The sequence below is a fragment of the Camellia sinensis genome, chromosome 5 (assembly GCF_055761805.1).
Source record: "Camellia sinensis isolate YWXY chromosome 5, ASM5576180v1, whole genome shotgun sequence".
Classification (NCBI taxonomy): Eukaryota; Viridiplantae; Streptophyta; class Magnoliopsida; order Ericales; family Theaceae; genus Camellia; species Camellia sinensis.
Genome location: NC_138965.1, coordinates 110860349 through 110878313, shown reverse-complemented (window position 1 = coordinate 110878313; position 17965 = coordinate 110860349). Strand labels below are relative to the sequence as shown.

Below are 17965 nucleotides of genomic sequence, written 5' to 3'. Positions count from 1 at the left end.
CTTAGTGTGCCACTGATCCGGCTCTACCTGGCTTAGTGGCTTTGGAGCCAATATCAGGGCCGACGCCTGCGATCCCCCCACCTCTGCCCCCACCACCCGTGTCTCCATCCTGTATTGCGCTGCTAACTCCTCCGCATCATCATCCCCCAGCGGGTCCACCCTCACATTCACTACTTCTTCTTGTGCCATTTCTAGGGTTTGCTTGCAACTCACTTCTGACGCAGGAACAAGGAAGTTGAGAGAATGCTACACAAGTATGTCGTACGCAGTGAAGGAATTAACACTTGGATATTTTGGGTTTTTGTAAAACGGTAGGTGAAACGCATTATACCAAACACTCACGGTTTACTCGTATTCCATGGATCCACATTAATTTTCGCCCGTTTCAAAACCTTTCAAATCAACCGCCAAAAACCGCCTTTTCAAAACCCCCCCACGTGACCTATCGTTTCATTTCTGCTGCAACGCTTCACTTTCCCACGATATTACCACGTGTATGGCCACGATGCACTGTCCCCTCCCCTTCCCCTGTCCTTTCCATTTCAAATCACCACATGCCACCAACCTCCCCCTCTCTTTTTTGAGCCCCGCGCCGCCCTGGTTGGCACGCCTCTCGGTCGACCCCTCCCGCTCGGCCACCCTCGCGGTCGGCACGCCTCTCAGTCGACCCCTTCCGCTCGGCCACCCTTGCAGTCGGCACGCCTCTCGGTCAACCCCTCCCGCTCGGCCACCCTTGCGGTCGGCATACCTCTCGTTCGACCCCTCCCGCTCCGCCACCCTCGCGGTTGGCGCGCCCCTCGGTCGACCCCTCCGGCTCCGCCACCCTCGCGGTCGGCACACCTTTCGGTCGACCCCTCCCGTTCGGTCACCCTTGCGATCGGCACGGTTTCCCATAGACCTCTCCACTCGGTCCGAACCTCTCTTCCTTCTTACTATTCCCTTCGTTGGACTAAAGCTGCACTCGGAAATGGGGGACTACTGACATGGATAGGCCTACGAGGCATACGGCCCACAGTAAACCACCCCGAACCCATCGCCTAGGACCGATAGCATAACCCAGTTGGCAAAGCCCAAGACAGCTTGAGGCCATCTAGGCATGGAGGGCCAATGGCATTCGGACACATGGCAGGTGGAACACGGTCCACATCAGCTGACAAAGATCTGCAAAGTTATTACCACAACACATCACCATTAATGCATCCCATCACAGCATTTATTATGACAACACCTCCCCGTCGGAACAGAGCCCCCTCACCCTGAACAAGGTAAGCTACGGCACAGGCTTTCGGCGAAAGGGGGCACATCACAAAGAATAATGAAATGATTACCAAAGGATATAAGCAGGAATAGCAAGACAAGAAAAAGGTTAAGTTTTTTATCTATCCACCTCCCTCTCTACATTTTCTTCTTCCTCTACTAATTCTCACGCCGGAGGGTTCACTGGGGGACTGCCTCGTTCCCCTTTGGACTTGCATGCAGGTCATTTGACGGAATCACCACCCCAAACCGGAACTCGAAGAGCCTGGACCAGCCCGACCCATCCACCCGAGACGGACAGCATTATCAGTTTTTTTTTTTTTTTTTAATTGAATGTCCACTTTTACCCTTGATCTTAAGTGTATCTATAAATGAAGACCAAATCAAAATACTTTTTAAGACATTAGAAATTAATACAATTTAAAAATTGGGGAACAAAATTACACTAACCAAATATTTTGGAGTAAAAAATAATAATTAATCCTAACTATATCATTATCCATGCATGTGAGAAAAAAGGAATTACAAATTCATTAATTTGTATGACCTTTGGAATATATGAAGCCATCCCTACGTGTGCATCTTTTTGTCCTTATATTTCTTTACATTTGAGTCTACTTGATAGCATTATTAGAAATTTTGACAAAAATCAAAAGTAAAATAGTTCATTTAAAAGAAATGAATAATTTCAAATTGAATATCGAATCATCAATCACTTTAAAGAGAGTAAATAAATTATTTTATTCATTAATTTCAATCTATTTTTTAAATGGACATTATTAATTGAATTAAATTAAAACTTTAAACAATTCAAAAATAAGATTGATACAATTAAAATTTGAATAACTAAATTGACCCAGAAGTTAAAATTATAATTAAAAATGAGGTAAATTGCCCCTGTTTGAATCATACAACGTTGGATTATGTGATGGAAGCGGGATAATATTTGTTGATGAAGATGGACGGCTAGAATGAGTACCTTGAGCGAGAAGTCAGTATCTAGAGGGTTATATTCAGGTGGGCACTTATTACGTTTGCCCCGTTACACTAGATCACACTTCTCTACCACGTGTCTCCTTCTTCAAGGTGGGTTCGATTTTTCTTGCTTCTTCGGAGAAATCTTTGTCTTCATTCAGTGGGAAAAAAAAGTTCAAATGGTTCAAATAAATATAATTAGACTCGGTAAGAATTGAATTGATTTTCTTGTAACTGGGAGAAACTATGAATTGAAGTAATTGATTTGTCTTCATTTGTCTTGTAACTCCACAACTGGGAGAAACTTTTTTTTGTCCCAATTGAGTTTGCGTAATTGATTAATCATTAATATATATACATATATATAATTATTTAAACTTTAATTAACACCCATTGAACAATAGTTGGAAGAATATTGGTCTTGTAGCTCCACAACGAGAAACTTTATTGTCCCAATTGACTTTGCGTAATTGATTAATCATTAATATATATATAAATATATATATAATTATTTAAACTTTAATTAACACCCATTGAACAATAGTTGAAAGAATATTTCCTAACAATAATACGACAATAATAGTTATATTTTTATTTTATGTTTTGTTTACCATTCTATTATCATCATAGCAATGGTAACAAATGCGAGATTTTGATTCTCTCAATTCCATTTTTGAAATTGAAGATTTCTATATACTTTATGAAAATTCTCCACCATTGAATTACACATATAATAAAACATCACACAATAATCAAATGATGAAAATCTCCATAAGACATTTCATAATATTTTGTTCATAATTTTTAAAATTACTCATTTCTATTACATAGGAATAGCATCATAATCTAAAAATGATGAAAGTGGTGAGACTTATTAAACTAATATAATATATTAACACATTAAATATAATATACGTTGCAACATTTTTTTGGGTCTTATGTTTTTCTCCTCAAAATTAAAAATTTAAAATAGAGTTGAATGTCAAGAATTCAAATAGAAAGAGATGAGAGTTTAAGTCATGCAAGTTTCCTTACTAAGATCACATACATTATAATAAAGCTATTTCAAGGGGACAAAGATTTTTTTTTTTTTTTTTTTGGGTGAATTGGGGGCCATGCAGTTCAAACAATTCAAAAAACCGTATGTGGTGGCCAACAATAAAAGTTTGTTTACAGTTGAAAAAATACAAGTTTAAAAGCAGTATATCAAAAAATCAGCTAGGTTTGTGATGGGTGAGAGAGAAAGAGGAATGGATCGAGATCTAGAGAGAGGGAACGAGAATAGAGCAGAGGGTACTTTTTGTTTTGTTTGTTTTTTTTTTTTCTTGGGTGAACTGGGGGCCAAAGAGTTTTTATTTTTTTTCCTTGGGTGAACTGGGGGACCAGAGAGTTCAAATGAAATAAGCCATGCATGTCTCCTTGCCAACTATAAAAGTTTGTTTAGAGTCAAAAAAATACAAGTTTAAACCATTATATCAAAAAATCAGCTAGGTTTGTGATTGGTGAGAGAGAAAGAAGAATGGATCAAGATCTAGAGAGAGGGAACGAGAATAGAGAGGAGGCTGCCGTTGCCCTTGCCCGGTAAGACAAGATTACTATTTACTTCTTGTTATGACTTCTTTGCTCTGTTATTTCTTCTTTTGCTTGCATCTTCTTTGTTGTCTCCAAGCTTTACATTTCAAAAAACAAGTTTCGAATACTCCGAATTTATATTTGACGGCATTACCGGCGTCCGTGACGATATCACAGAGAGCCGGTGATAAGAAAACGGATTCAGAATCAGATGGTTTAGTGTTAGAGAGAGCTTGTATTTGATTGAATCTGGTAGAATTAGAGCTTAAGGGTGGCTGTTTCGGTAGTTGTTCGGGTCGTCAGTTTGGTGGTTTTCTCGATGTTGGAATTTCTCTAACTGATGGTTTTGGGAGTGTGTTGCATATGATTGGGTGAACTAATTGTATGATGTCCGGTCCAGAGTTTGGTTATTGGAAATTATGCGTTTGGCCACAGTGACTTTCCTAAGAGTTTAGTCTTTACGAGGAGTTGAATTGACAAGTTTTTGGTACTTTGTAAAGAGTAGACTCTTTAGGAGAAGTTGAATTGATAAGTTTTCAGTACTTTGTAAAGAGTAGAAAAACTAATTTTCATAGGTACTAATTTAATAACTAACAATTGAGTTTTATTGATCAAAAAATGTGTTTATTTTCACAAAACTCAATATGCTGGAAATTTGGTGTTTTGATTTTTGCTCGGGAGAGTCAAATCCCTCTTAGGGTTGTATGGATCATTTTTGTGGAGGGATGAGTCCTCTCTGGGTGCTTGTTGTTAGCTATGGATTGAGCTGAGGGTACTTTTTGTTTTTTTTTGTTGAGAGCTCAGAGGTGTTTTCTCGAGTTTTGATTGATAGATTGAAGATAGCAGTGAGTGATTTTATTTTCTGTGACTACTCTTTGAAGACAGCCATTTTGGGTCAATGCTTCTCTGCTTGAGCTTCTTCTTGATTGAGGAATTCCACAGGTTCTTGATTTTGTTATCTGTCCTCTGGGGCAATTGGGCTGCAATCTGCGACCATCTGTTGAAAACAAAAACAAAAACATGTTTTACAAAACAAAATTCACGGAAAACAAGATTTAAACAATATCTATATATATACCTGTTGCCTAAAACTGCATGAACTTCAATTATGAGGTTCTGTTTACCACTCTATTATCATCATAGCAACGGTAACAAATGTGAGATTTTGATTCTCTCAATTCCATTTTTGTAATGGAAGATTTCTATATGCTTCATGAAAATTCTCTACTATTGAATTACATATATAATAAAATATCACACACTAATCAAATAATAAAAAAATTTCATGAAGCATTTCATAATATTTTTTTCCTAATCCCTAATATTACTCATTTTTATTACATAATAATAGCATCACAATCTAAAAATGATGAAAGTGGTGAACTGGGGGGCCAGAGAGTTTTTTTGGGTGAACTGGGGGTCAGAGAGGTTTTTTTTTTGGGTGAACTGGGGGCCAGGGAGTTCAAATGCAATAAGCCACTACAGGAAAAATGAGTTTTGGCGACGTTTATTTAACGGCGTTTTATAAAACGTCACATTTTATAACATTTAACGACGTTTCTTAAACGTCGCTGTTTTAAAAAATAAAAACGGCACCGTTTCACGCGTTTAAAAGCGCCTTCGATTGTCCTCTCTCTCTCTCCCTTAAATGGGCAACCCTGTGAATCCCTAATCTCTCTCACTCGCTCGGTTCGTAGCCCTAATCTCTTACTCACAGTCTCTCGTTCGCTCTCTCTATTTCTCTAAACCCTCTCAATGGATCGATTCATCTCTCACTGATTCAGCTCAGAATGATACAATCTCGCTGATTAATCTTGGCAGTTTCGATTTTGATTTTGATTTCGAAGTTCTCTCTCGATTTCGATTTCAAGATTTCTGTCTCGGTGATTCTCTCTCTCAATTTCAAAGTCTATTTTGAATCTGAGAATAATTGTTAAAGCCCTTTGTAAACCCTCATTTGGAATCCTCATGCCTTCAAATCTCGTCTCTCTCAACCTTCTCTAAACCGTTATCATTCTCACAGATTCATCTTTGAGATTCAGAGCGAATTCGATTTCGAAGCTCCATTGCCACCACCGTCTGCCCCGGCTCGATTTCTCAGATTTTGATTTCGAAGGTCCACTCCCACCACCATCTGCACCAGCGAGGTATCAATTTCTCTGTCTCTGTCAAGCTCTTCCTTCTCGTCTCTCTCGATCTGGTTATTGAAATTGAAATTCTAAACAAGAAACTACAAGTTGATTTGTGGCTGAACACATCATTTTCTTCTTTTCTTTACTCTCTGCTTCGTTGAACTAGATTTAAAGTCTTTGCTTCAAGTCCGTATGTGTGTGTGTGTGTGTGTGTGAGTGAGAGAGAGAGAGAGAGAGAGAGGATGAGGATGAGGATGAGGATGAGGAGGAGGAGAAGGAGTTGATTTGTGTCTGAAGGCATCCTTTCCTGATCTGTTATGTTGAAAAAGTTGAAAGATCTCTGAATATATACAGTTAAGGTCCTTCAATGCTTAAGTTTTCATTTTTTCATTATATAATATGTACATATATATATATATATTTGGGTTGAAGTATTTATATCATGGGATCGATAAAGACCTTTGGGTTCATTGATCAGGTTTCTGGTTCTTCTTCTTTTTTTTTGAAATTTATTCAGAAAACAAATTCTGAAAACCAAACCAATTTTGTTTTGTTTCCACCTCCCCCTCTGTATGCCAAGTGTTTGTTGCTGCAGTAATTATGTATACTGATTGTCTAGACTGGAGTTTTATATGTTAGAACTGAATTTTACATTATATACTTGGTTCCAATCACAGTACACCAGTGCATGTTTAAGAGGTGCCTGCCCATGAATACTGTTGACTTTTGTCACACGATGGGCATGTTCCATTTTGAATGGAACACAGAGAATGACCAAAATAGAGTGATTCTAAGAGTGCCAAGCAACTTTTTATTCTTTTATTTTTTATGTACAATGTCACATTTGTTTCTTTTGGACTGATTATACATTTTGGTTTCCCCTCTAGAATGGAGTTGATCCTATGGATAGAAACATGGAAAAGCCAAAAACTTTGGATGATGTAACTGATAAAACCAAACCCTGGCAGTTGGCCGAAATTATAGATCCTGCTCAATGCCGGCAGGTTACCATGCCAGACAACATGGATGCAGTCAACAAGGTGTGTTCCTACTCATTTGTTGCTGCAAAATCTATCTATTGGATTATGCTCGACTGACACATCTACATCCAGGTTGCTTGACTACTCTATACAAATTCCGGTTTTGGTGTTTTGGCACTTGGGTCTAATGGGATTCAGAAGTTATGGAAGTGGACACGCAGTGAACAAAATCCAGGTGGAAAGGTAATAGCAAGTTGGGAGTAATTTCATTTGCATGTTTTCCTGTTTCTTTTCTTTTATTAGTCGATATTTGTGGAGGAGAATTCTGAACTTGGTGAGGGTCTAAAGGCCACTGCCAATGTTGTTCCACAGCAATGGCAACCAAACAGTGGTCTTGTTATGACTAATGATGTCACAGGTGTCAACCTTGAGGAAGCAGTGCCTTGCATAGCACTCTCAAAGAATGACTCTTATGTAATGTCAGCCTGTGGCGGCAACGAACAATCTGGTTTGGGTTTCTTTTTAGGCTTGATTGGTTCAAGGACAAAGTTGAAACAGTATAAATGCTGAATTTGTTTCAACACCATGTCAAATCTGTGCACATGTTTAGCAAATATCCTTCTGTGTTATCCTTTTAATCACATTGCAGTTTGGTACTGTTATGCCATATTAGAAAGAAATTTGTTTCAACACTGTGTTCACTTTAGTTTGTTTTTTTTATGCATATGTCATTGTCGATGGATTGGTTGGTTTGTAGCTTGGTCATCAAGATGAGAACAGTGAGATATATAAAAGCATAATGCTAAACTGTGTCAAGTATTTAAATAAATCTTTTTCTGTTGATCCTCATTATTTTTATTACTATTATTATTGTTGTTATTATTAATTTTACTACCATGGTGCGCTACATTTGTATCTTTGAAATTATCTATTGATAGAAGAATTAGAGATTTTGTTCTTGGCTTCTCAAAATTATCTATTGATTGTAACTATGAATCTTTTAATTTTCTATTGTCAAATTTTATAAATTTGACCTTTAATAGAATTGTTCCCTTAGAAGATGAATTTAAGATCCTACATATTGTTATAAATTAATTTCTCTCTCTCTCTCTCTCTCACGTGTGCGCGCATGCCGTGGTGTGGCAATGAAGGGAGACATCCTCGAAGATCCAGCAAATGAGCCAAACAAAGATATGTACATGATGACTATTGAGCCAGAAGATGCACCCAACCAACCTGAGTAAGTTTGCTTGTTTGATGTGCATTTCAATTCCTTTAATTTAGTCAAATCTTGATTTATGCATTTGCTTCTTTGTTTTTTCCCCCCCATTATATTGTGCTTTTCAATATTTTGATGTCATGCTGATAAGTGTATATAGCAATAGGGGCGATGCATTGAGCGAGTCCTGTTGATGAGCCTTAAGCTTTCTCCACCCCTTTGTGTGTTTTGTTGTGTGGTTATGCACTCATGCTCCTTTTACATGTTTGGGGATGTGCTTTTCTTATAGTACTCGTGGTTGTTAATGTTATTGCCCAACAAAGAAGTATTTGTATCAAATTGCAGCTTAAAGAAGCTATATACATCTCTTAAAATTATATCAGGAATTATGCCTGATAAGTATTGAAAATATGTGTCAAATATGGGAAACAATGGCAGTATAATTAGAGAGAGAATCAACAAGAAGAAAAATGAATGGTTTTGCCAATATAAAATGTAAGTTGCAGTCCTCAGGCATCAGTTGAGCTTGGAAGGATTTCTGTGTCTGTGCTCATCTTAGGTGCACCTTACCCTACCATACCTATGAAGAATAATCATCAAAGTAGCTTGCACTTGCAAAATAGGCATAACAGCAGCTGAGTAAAATCCAAATTAGAAAATTTTATGGTGTAAATAGACCTTGTGTTGTGGGAGATTATCCCAAATGCATATAACTTGCAATTACACAAACTTCCTTTTAGAAAACTTTATGATTTGTTTTCTTGATGTATTCTTGCGGACGAATCACATATACCAAGCTAAGTCGGAGTATTGTTTATTTCTCAAGATCAAACATTAGATCATCTCTGTCTGGACTATCCTATATTCTGCTGGATTTTGTTTTAGAAGGTGCCTCTCGACTGGTCTTTAACCGGCCCGGAACATATTGGTAAGTTGTAGCCTCCTTATTAATCTAGTCCATCTTTGTTTCATCTACGATAAGAAAACGAAAACGACTAAAAAAACAACAGTGTTTTCAAACTTTTCATCTAAGGTACATACATCTTCCTTTATTCTTCTTGGAGGTTTGCAGGTGATTTCAGTGTCTGGTCCACCATCAAGATATGCTGAGAAGTGGCTAGAAGATCAGCATTATTCATCTTTTTGCCAGGTTAAATGTACTTGAATATTCACTTCCATGTTAGTGAATCAAATGTGACTTTATTCTCTTTTTTTCTTTTTTGTATCATAGGTTATATGCGTCTGACATTTATAGCAGTTCTCCAGTTTTTCAATATTTGAGGTTTATTTGATTCCTTCTTTAGACAAGTAGGAAAATCTATGCAATATCAAAGGGTGCTCAAAATTAATAGTTTAATTACTTAACATGTCCAAGCACATTGTATTGCGGAGGTAGTGTAAGAAACACATACACTTCTAAAAAAGTATGTGTCTATGTTGGAGAATGACACTTGGACATGCTCTATGCCAATGACACTCCTCATGCTCTAAGCCTCCTACACATTTCAGACATGCCCCGATATGTGTTGGACATGCATTCAAACATGTTCTATTATTTGAAAAAAAAAAAAAAGAATTGAGCACACTTCATGAAGAAAAATAAAAGTGGAACAACAGATGATGTACAATAACATGTTCATGAAGTGTTGCCAACATGTCTAGCAAAAAATTAATAATTAAAAAAATTGACACGCCACATGGCAAAAAATTATAGACTGAATAATGGTTAAGGGAAGGGAAAAACTTGTGAAGATGAGAAGATGATAAGTATGAAACATCCATTCAAAACCTATTGCAAGTCCAAAATTAACGTAGTCACACATACTGTTGAAGAGGTATTCATGATTTTAAGGCTTGGTATCTAGGCAGCATGCATTTACAAGGGTTCTTACGTTCTTAGGCAGAGGAAATGCCCTTTTAGTGGAATTCTGCATATATGAAAAACAATTACGACTTTCAGAACTAGCATTTAAAAACAGTAGAATAGTTTGAAAAAGTTGAGATCAAGTACCCATGAATGTTATATGCCTTTGGATCTCATTCCATCAATACTATCAGTATAAGTAAACAGAAGACAATTCTATAGCTTATCTCATTGCATCAATACTAATTTACCGTGCTTTGCATGCCATATTCTATTTGTCAGTTTAGTTCTTTTTGTTCTTTCAATATTTAGCTTTCAATTGATGACTTAGCTCTCACAATGTTGGGGTTTATGAATAACAGGGCAGCAGCACCTGCAGCTAAGAACACAGGTATTCATAAGTAAATACTCGGTGTAATTGACTTACAATATTCACATTGTGTGATTAATGTGTCCTGTTGTGTGGTAATAATGAAAAAGTGAAGTTGATAATACTCTTATTGTGTGATTAATGTGTCCTATTGCTTTTATTGTTGCCCTTTGTAATAATCAATGAGACTTTTCATTATGATTTTAGAAATATTTTAAATCTCTAGCTTTAGATTCCTAAATTAATCTCAAGTGATATATCATAAGTCATGTGACTTCAAAGTTTCATTAAAGTATACTTATCTAATGGATATTTACCGTTTCGTTAAAGTATTTATCTAATGAATATTTACCATGTCATTGGGAGTTTAAAATTGAAGGTCCAAAATGGGAGGTATCATTACTGTAATCATTAAATTTGGTCACAAATCGGGGCAGTTAAATGTCTTTATCACAATCCAAAGAAAAGTAAATTTCGATGGATTTGAGGCACACTTCAGATTACGGAAATGTCATGGCATTTTGGGCTCAATTGCTTATGGCTCTTGACTACTTACATGTGAATCATATTCTTCATCGAGATGTTAAGGTAAGTTGCATCTATCTGTATACTAGAGGATTTATGAATTATCCTTCTGAAATTTCTGAAATTGCATGTTACTGACAGTCTTGTTCTTGCGGTGTTCAAATATATTCTTGGCAAAAGACCAAGACATACGTCTTGGTAAGTGATATGTTTTCTTTCTTTAATAGTCTTGAGAGGTGTCAGTATTTTGCTGAATCACCATTGATTAATCCTGTTGCAGGTGATTTTAATAGTCTTGAGGGGTGTCAGTGATATCTTTAATATATTCTTGGCAAACACGTCACATGGGATGTGGCACAAGTTGAAGTAAATAAAATGGAGATCAAAATTAAAATAAACAAAAGTAGGGATTTATGCATATTAATCATTCCTTTAGGTTTTGCAGTATTTGAAACTGTTACAATTTCTAATTGTGTAAAAATACCTTAGACTTTTAAAAGTAACACTTTAGGACTTCCTATTTCTGCTTATTATTTTACATATCACCGTTAAAAATTAATCATTTGCCATTGTTTTGATATAATAAATAAAAATGTATATATTATGTAAAAAGATAACTAATTTCGTATAGTTCCATATGTATTTATTTATGGTTGTGTTACTGCCATGTTCAGTGACTTGTTCTTTAGTTACAGTGTTACTGTGTTCGTATCATATTGTATCCATGTTCCATATCTGTATTTTTGCTTTTTAGAATTCAGCAAACTTATGTTGTCAAAAGACTTGGTCCTTAGCCCTAAACCAGAAATGAATTTTTCTTTACTGTGGAGAAAGTATCTGGCGTTCATAGCATGGACTTTTCTCGGAAATTATTCATCCCATTTTCTTGCATGTGTAACCACTTCACTTCTAATATCTTTGTTTTCCCTTCACGATTTTGGTAAGTCACCAATTTTTTCAAAAGCTTAAGCTGTTAGGAAATGGGCCTAACAATGTATATCAAATTATCTTACACAACCCTATCTTGTATGTGGAGAGACAAACAGAGAACCAAACAGAAGGAGAAGCCAAAAGCCATACATAGAAAAAGAAACCAAATGGGAACCGAATACCAAGTGCCAATGGAGAGACTGGAACTGAAGACCTTTTTCAGCCTGAGCTCTGATTAAGTCACCAATTTTCCAAAAGCTTAAGCTATTAGGAAATGGGCCCAACAATTTATATATCAAGCTTTCTATCATATACCTTGTGGTAACCTTATTCCTATGCCTAATTTTATTTGTTTTAATTCTAATCGGATTTTTTCTTCTTTCAATACGCTTCTTGGATCTTTCAGAGACAGCATTAAAGCTTGATACTTTGGTTGGTGATATTGAAGATGCAGTATCTTCCACAATAAACAGAAACCTAAGGAAGCATTCTTCCACACAGAATTCAGAAGTGAGTGCCCTTTAGACTGATTGGAATAAACAATGGTCTCTTTTTTTCCTTTCTAATTTCGTAGTCTCTGCAGGATGTGCATTTGCTTGCTATTAAATCACTCAAACTAACTGAAGATGTTCTAGCTTCAGTTACAAAAACACGTCCTCAGTGGGCACGTCTACTTTCAGCTGTTGATCACAGAGTAGATCGAGCATTAGCCATTTTAAGGCCCCAGGAAATTGCAGATTACAGGGCCCTTCTTACTTCACTTGGATGGCCACCACCTTTGTCCATGTTGAATTCCTCAGATTCAGATGCAAGGAAACCAGCTGAAGTGCAAAATCCTCTTTTTACAATGCAAGGGGACCTCAAGCATCAGTACTGTGAAAATTTTGTCGCATTATGCAGCCTGCAGGAATTACAGAGACAAAGAAAATCTCGGCAACTAGCGGGGCATAATAGGGAAGTTGCCCTGCACCAGCCACTTTGGTCTATTGAGGAGCTGGTGAACCCTTTAGCAATTGCATCCCAACGCCATTTCTCAAAGTGGGTTGATAAGCCAGAATTCATGTTTGCTCTTGTATATAAGATTACTCGGGATTATGTAGACTCCATGGATGAGTTATTGCAACCCCTAGTTGATGAAGCAATGCTATCAGGTTACAGTTGCAGAGAAGAATGGATTTCAGTAATGGTGTTCTCCCTATCAACATACTTAGCAAAGGAGATATTTCCTATATATGTTGGTCAGCTTGAAGAAGAGAGTGTCACCAGTGTTCGCTCCCAGGTTAGAATATCCTGGCTTCATCTTGTTGACTTGATGATTAGCTTTGATAAAAGAGTACAATCTCTGGTAGCACAGACTGGGAATCTTGCCTTCCTTCCAAGAAGATGGAAAGAAAATTTCTTCTCTATCTGTATTTTGTGATCGACCTGATTGGCTTGATTTGTGGGCAGAGATAGAGATTACTGACATGTTTGATCAGCTAAAACCTGAGATGGAGAATGAGAGAAACTGGTCAACCAAAATTCAGGGAGGAGTTGTCTCTGGTCCAGAAGATTATAAATCTCCTGCAATTTCCAGTGCTTTTCTTCGGCGCTTATCATCTGTGGTTGATCGTTCTCGATCAGTGCCAACCATTTATTTAAGGTCAAGGTTTTTATCCGATTGTCTGGTGTACCTCTTGTACGCAAATTTTTGGATTGTTTATTTCTCAGATGCCAAGAAGCCGAGGGCCTGACAGCCTTGACTGATGGTGATGCTTTAATCAAAGTTACAAAATCCATTAATGCCGGTCACTATTTTGAGTCCGTTTTGAAGGAATGGTGTGAAGATGTCTTCTTTCTTGAGATGGGATTGAAACATAGTGATGAATTGGCCATACCAGTCAGTGAGAGAGGTTCTATTGGAGAGGCAAATGAAGCTGGGACTGGTATTTTTGACGAGGAAATTGAGAAGCTGGGAGAGTTCAGAACAGAATGGGTTGAGAAGTTATCTACTGTTGTTTTGAGAGGATTTGATGCTCGCTGTCGAGATTATATGAAGAACAAGAAGCAATGGCAAGAAAAGGGTGAAGTAGGTTGGGCAGTATCTAAACAGTTCATTGCAGCGCTTGATTATCTGCAAGGAAAAATGTCGGTTTTGGATTTAACTTTTGTGGCTTTGTATATAAGGTAGTAATTTTTTGATTGAGAATTGTGAATTCAATTTTTGAATATATTATTTTGTGGAAAAATTAATGCTATATTAAATTGAATGGGAAAGTGAATTAATACTATATTTGTTATTTGAATGGGAGTTATTATTTCATATTAGTGTTATTTAGTTTTATTATTGGTGTTCTTTTAGTTCAATCACATAAAATTAGTACAATTTCAAAACCAAAAAAAGAAATGAAAGATAAGACGGCGTTTTTCAAATGCCACTATAACGGTTGGAATTTTTAAAATTAAAAAAACCTATGAAGGCGTTTTAAAAACGTCGCTAAAATCATACTGACGTCACAGTATTGTTAGGGCAGGGCATTTGGCGGCGTTTTTAAAAACGCCGCCTATACTAATACAGCGACGTTTTCAAAACGCCATAAAGTTATAGCGACGGCCGCGTCATCGGCGTTTGGTATTAAACGTCACAAAAAGAATTGACGACGTTTTTGGTACCTATAGCGGCGTTTTTTAAACGCCGCTAAAAGCCTAATTTCCAGACGCCGCCTTCGCCCTCTCCTCGTCCAGCTCCCTTTGCAGGGCCCCCCTTTTAGCAGCCGCCGTCGCCCTCTCCTCTTCCACCCCCTTCTTCAGATTCTCCAGCTCCACCACTGCCTTCGCCTTCTCTATTTCCCACTCCCTCAGAAGCCTCCCATTCTCCTCCTCTGCTCTGGCACGCTCCTCCCCTAACTCCTTCAACAGATCCCCAATTCTGGAATCTGCTTCATCCTTTTGCCTGACCAGCTCTTCATTGCTGGTCATGGCCTCTTCATGCCGCTCGACCGCCACAGCGCAGGCCCTTTCAGACTCTTCCAACTTTTTCTGTTCACTAGCCAGTTGGAACTCGAGCGACACGACCTTACGGCGTGTGTCCTCCAGCTCCAACTTGACTGCTGGCAGATCGGCATGGGCAGTCTTCCAGTCGACACTGTCCTTCTTCAACTTGGCCAACTGGGCCTTGGCCTCCTCAGCCTTCAACTTGGCAGCCCCTGCCTTCCTCAGGAGGGCCCCTGCCAAGGTAGTTACCTTCATTTGGGCGGAGCATAACCCCCTCAGCAGGTCAACCACATTATATCCTGAGGTCGCACACAGAGCTGTCTCTTCAACAATCTTCACCAGGCGGTTTGCCCCCGCCCTGGCTGGGCCTTCTTCTCCCTCCAACCTTCCAGCTATCGCGTGCGCGTAATATATCCCCGTCGCCAGACGAACCCCCCCTTCCTTGGGGTCAGGCCCCTTCTGGACCTGTTCCTTTCCGCTCGGCACCGCCTCAGTCAGCCCAGCCTCCACTTGCACTGCTGGAGCAATCTCCACAACCTCCACCGTTAGGGTGATCTCCACCACCTCTGGGGCGTCCTTGGCCACAGGGACCTCCACCTCAGTTGGGGCCACCTTAGCCCTCTTGGCCCCAGACTCATCTGCGACTTCCTCTGGGGCACTCCTCCTCTTCTTCTTCAGAGCCTCCCCCTCTCTTCTCGCCTGCTCTTTTACAGGGTCTACAGGAGGCGGCCGCGGCTCAAAACTGCTTAAGTCTTTTTCCCCCAACGGCCTTGGGTGCGGTCGGATTCTCTCCCGCGCGATCGGCTGAGGCGGTCGGTCCCTTTGCGCTTCCTTCAACTTCGTGGCCTTGGCCAGAACGGCCCGATCCTCCACTTCCTGAGCTTTTCTCCTCGCCTCCAATTCTGCCCGGCCAAGGTCTCCGCCCTTCGGCTACGGCCCCAGCCCCGCCTCAAACAAGGCAGACGGTTGGACAAGCTCGTCCCATTTGGCCCCCTCTCTCTCTCTTTCCATTCCTTCATTCTCTTCACCCTCTCTTCCGCCATAGCCCCCAGTCTCGACTCCATCGACCTGGTTGGCACCTTCCAGATGGTGCGCACCCCCATTCCCCCAGCAGCAGACACGTAGAACCACCGTGGCCGCCACCCCTTGATCGACGTAGGCAGCCCTGCCACCAATCCCCTCCCCATCACCGCCTGTAGGGTGACCCAAGTTTCTTGCTGCCCCGACGCCTTGTAGCACGAGAAGAACTTGTCCACCGTCATGGCCTCCCCCCCATTCGCCTTAGGCCACGCACTCGGACAGGCCAGCAGAATCTTCCATGCATTGGGCATCAATTGCCCCGGCGCTACCTCTAGGCGATTCAGCACGTCCACCACCACTTGAGGCAGTGGCAACCTCAGCCCCCCTTTTAGCGCCTCCTCGTACAGGGAAAACTCCCCTGGCCTCGCAGTAGACGGCCTTTCCCTTGATGTTGGCAGCAGTAACTCTACCTCCGTCGGAATCTGGTATCGTTCCCTGATAACCTCCAAATCCGCCGCCGTGAGTGTGGATCTGTCCGCCTTAGTGTGCCACTGATCCGGCTCTACCTGGCTTAGTGGCTTTGGAGCCAATATCAGGGCCGACGCCTGCGATCCCCCCACCTCTGCCCCCACCACCCGTGTCTCCATCCTGTATTGCGCTGCTAACTCCTCCGCATCATCATCCCCCAGCGGGTCCACCCTCACATTCACTACTTCTTCTTGTGCCATTTCTAGGGTTTGCTTGCAACTCACTTCTGACGCAGGAACAAGGAAGTTGAGAGAATGCTACACAAGTATGTCGTACGCAGTGAAGGAATTAACACTTGGATATTTTGGGTTTTTGTAAAACGGTAGGTGAAACGCATTATACCAAACACTCACGGTTTACTCGTATTCCATGGATCCACATTAATTTTCGCCCGTTTCAAAACCTTTCAAATCAACCGCCAAAAACCGCCTTTTCAAAACCCCCCCACGTGACCTATCGTTTCATTTCTGCTGCAACGCTTCACTTTCCCACGATATTACCACGTGTATGGCCACGATGCACTGTCCCCTCCCCTTCCCCTGTCCTTTCCATTTCAAATCACCACATGCCACCAACCTCCCCCTCTCTTTTTTGAGCCCCGCGCCGCCCTGGTTGGCACGCCTCTCGGTCGACCCCTCCCGCTCGGCCACCCTCGCGGTCGGCACGCCTCTCAGTCGACCCCTTCCGCTCGGCCACCCTTGCAGTCGGCACGCCTCTCGGTCAACCCCTCCCGCTCGGCCACCCTTGCGGTCGGCATACCTCTCGTTCGACCCCTCCCGCTCCGCCACCCTCGCGGTTGGCGCGCCCCTCGGTCGACCCCTCCGGCTCCGCCACCCTCGCGGTCGGCACACCTTTCGGTCGACCCCTCCCGTTCGGTCACCCTTGCGATCGGCACGGTTTCCCATAGACCTCTCCACTCGGTCCGAACCTCTCTTCCTTCTTACTATTCCCTTCGTTGGACTAAAGCTGCACTCGGAAATGGGGGACTACTGACATGGATAGGCCTACGAGGCATACGGCCCACAGTAAACCACCCCGAACCCATCGCCTAGGACCGATAGCATAACCCAGTTGGCAAAGCCCAAGACAGCTTGAGGCCATCTAGGCATGGAGGGCCAATGGCATTCGGACACATGGCAGGTGGAACACGGTCCACATCAGCTGACAAAGATCTGCAAAGTTATTACCACAACACATCACCATTAATGCATCCCATCACAGCATTTATTATGACAACACCTCCCCGTCGGAACAGAGCCCCCTCACCCTGAACAAGGTAAGCTACGGCACAGGCTTTCGGCGAAAGGGGGCACATCACAAAGAATAATGAAATGATTACCAAAGGATATAAGCAGGAATAGCAAGACAAGAAAAAGGTTAAGTTTTTTATCTATCCACCTCCCTCTCTACATTTTCTTCTTCCTCTACTAATTCTCACGCCGGAGGGTTCACTGGGGGACTGCCTCGTTCCCCTTTGGACTTGCATGCAGGTCATTTGACGGAATCACCACCCCAAACCGGAACTCGAAGAGCCTGGACCAGCCCGACCCATCCACCCGAGACGGACAGCATTATCAGTTTTTTTTTTTTTTTTTAATTGAATGTCCACTTTTACCCTTG

At 40.8% G+C, this 17965-nt stretch overlaps 1 long non-coding RNA gene and 1 pseudogene across 3 annotated transcripts; both read left to right on the top strand.

Annotated features, from left to right (window-relative positions):
* The first annotated feature begins 5499 nt into the window (after positions 1–5499).
* Positions 5500–7745, top strand: LOC145790799 (uncharacterized). 2 transcript variants are annotated; one of them, XR_014330001.1, is made up of 4 exons: positions 5500–5951; positions 6824–6976; positions 7049–7159; positions 7265–7745. It is a non-coding gene; the product is annotated as an uncharacterized LOC145790799 (long non-coding RNA). The 2 variants fall into 2 exon arrangements; XR_014330000.1 differs by having other exon boundaries at positions 7049–7745.
* Positions 7746–8061: 316 nt separating this feature from the next.
* LOC145791613 (RINT1-like protein MAG2) lies at positions 8062–14096 on the top strand (annotated as a pseudogene). The gene is made up of 5 exons (XR_014331166.1): positions 8062–8156; positions 9265–9285; positions 10362–10390; positions 12231–12334; positions 12399–14096. The product of XR_014331166.1 is annotated as an RINT1-like protein MAG2 (transcript).
* The last annotated feature ends 3869 nt before the right edge of the window (positions 14097–17965 follow it).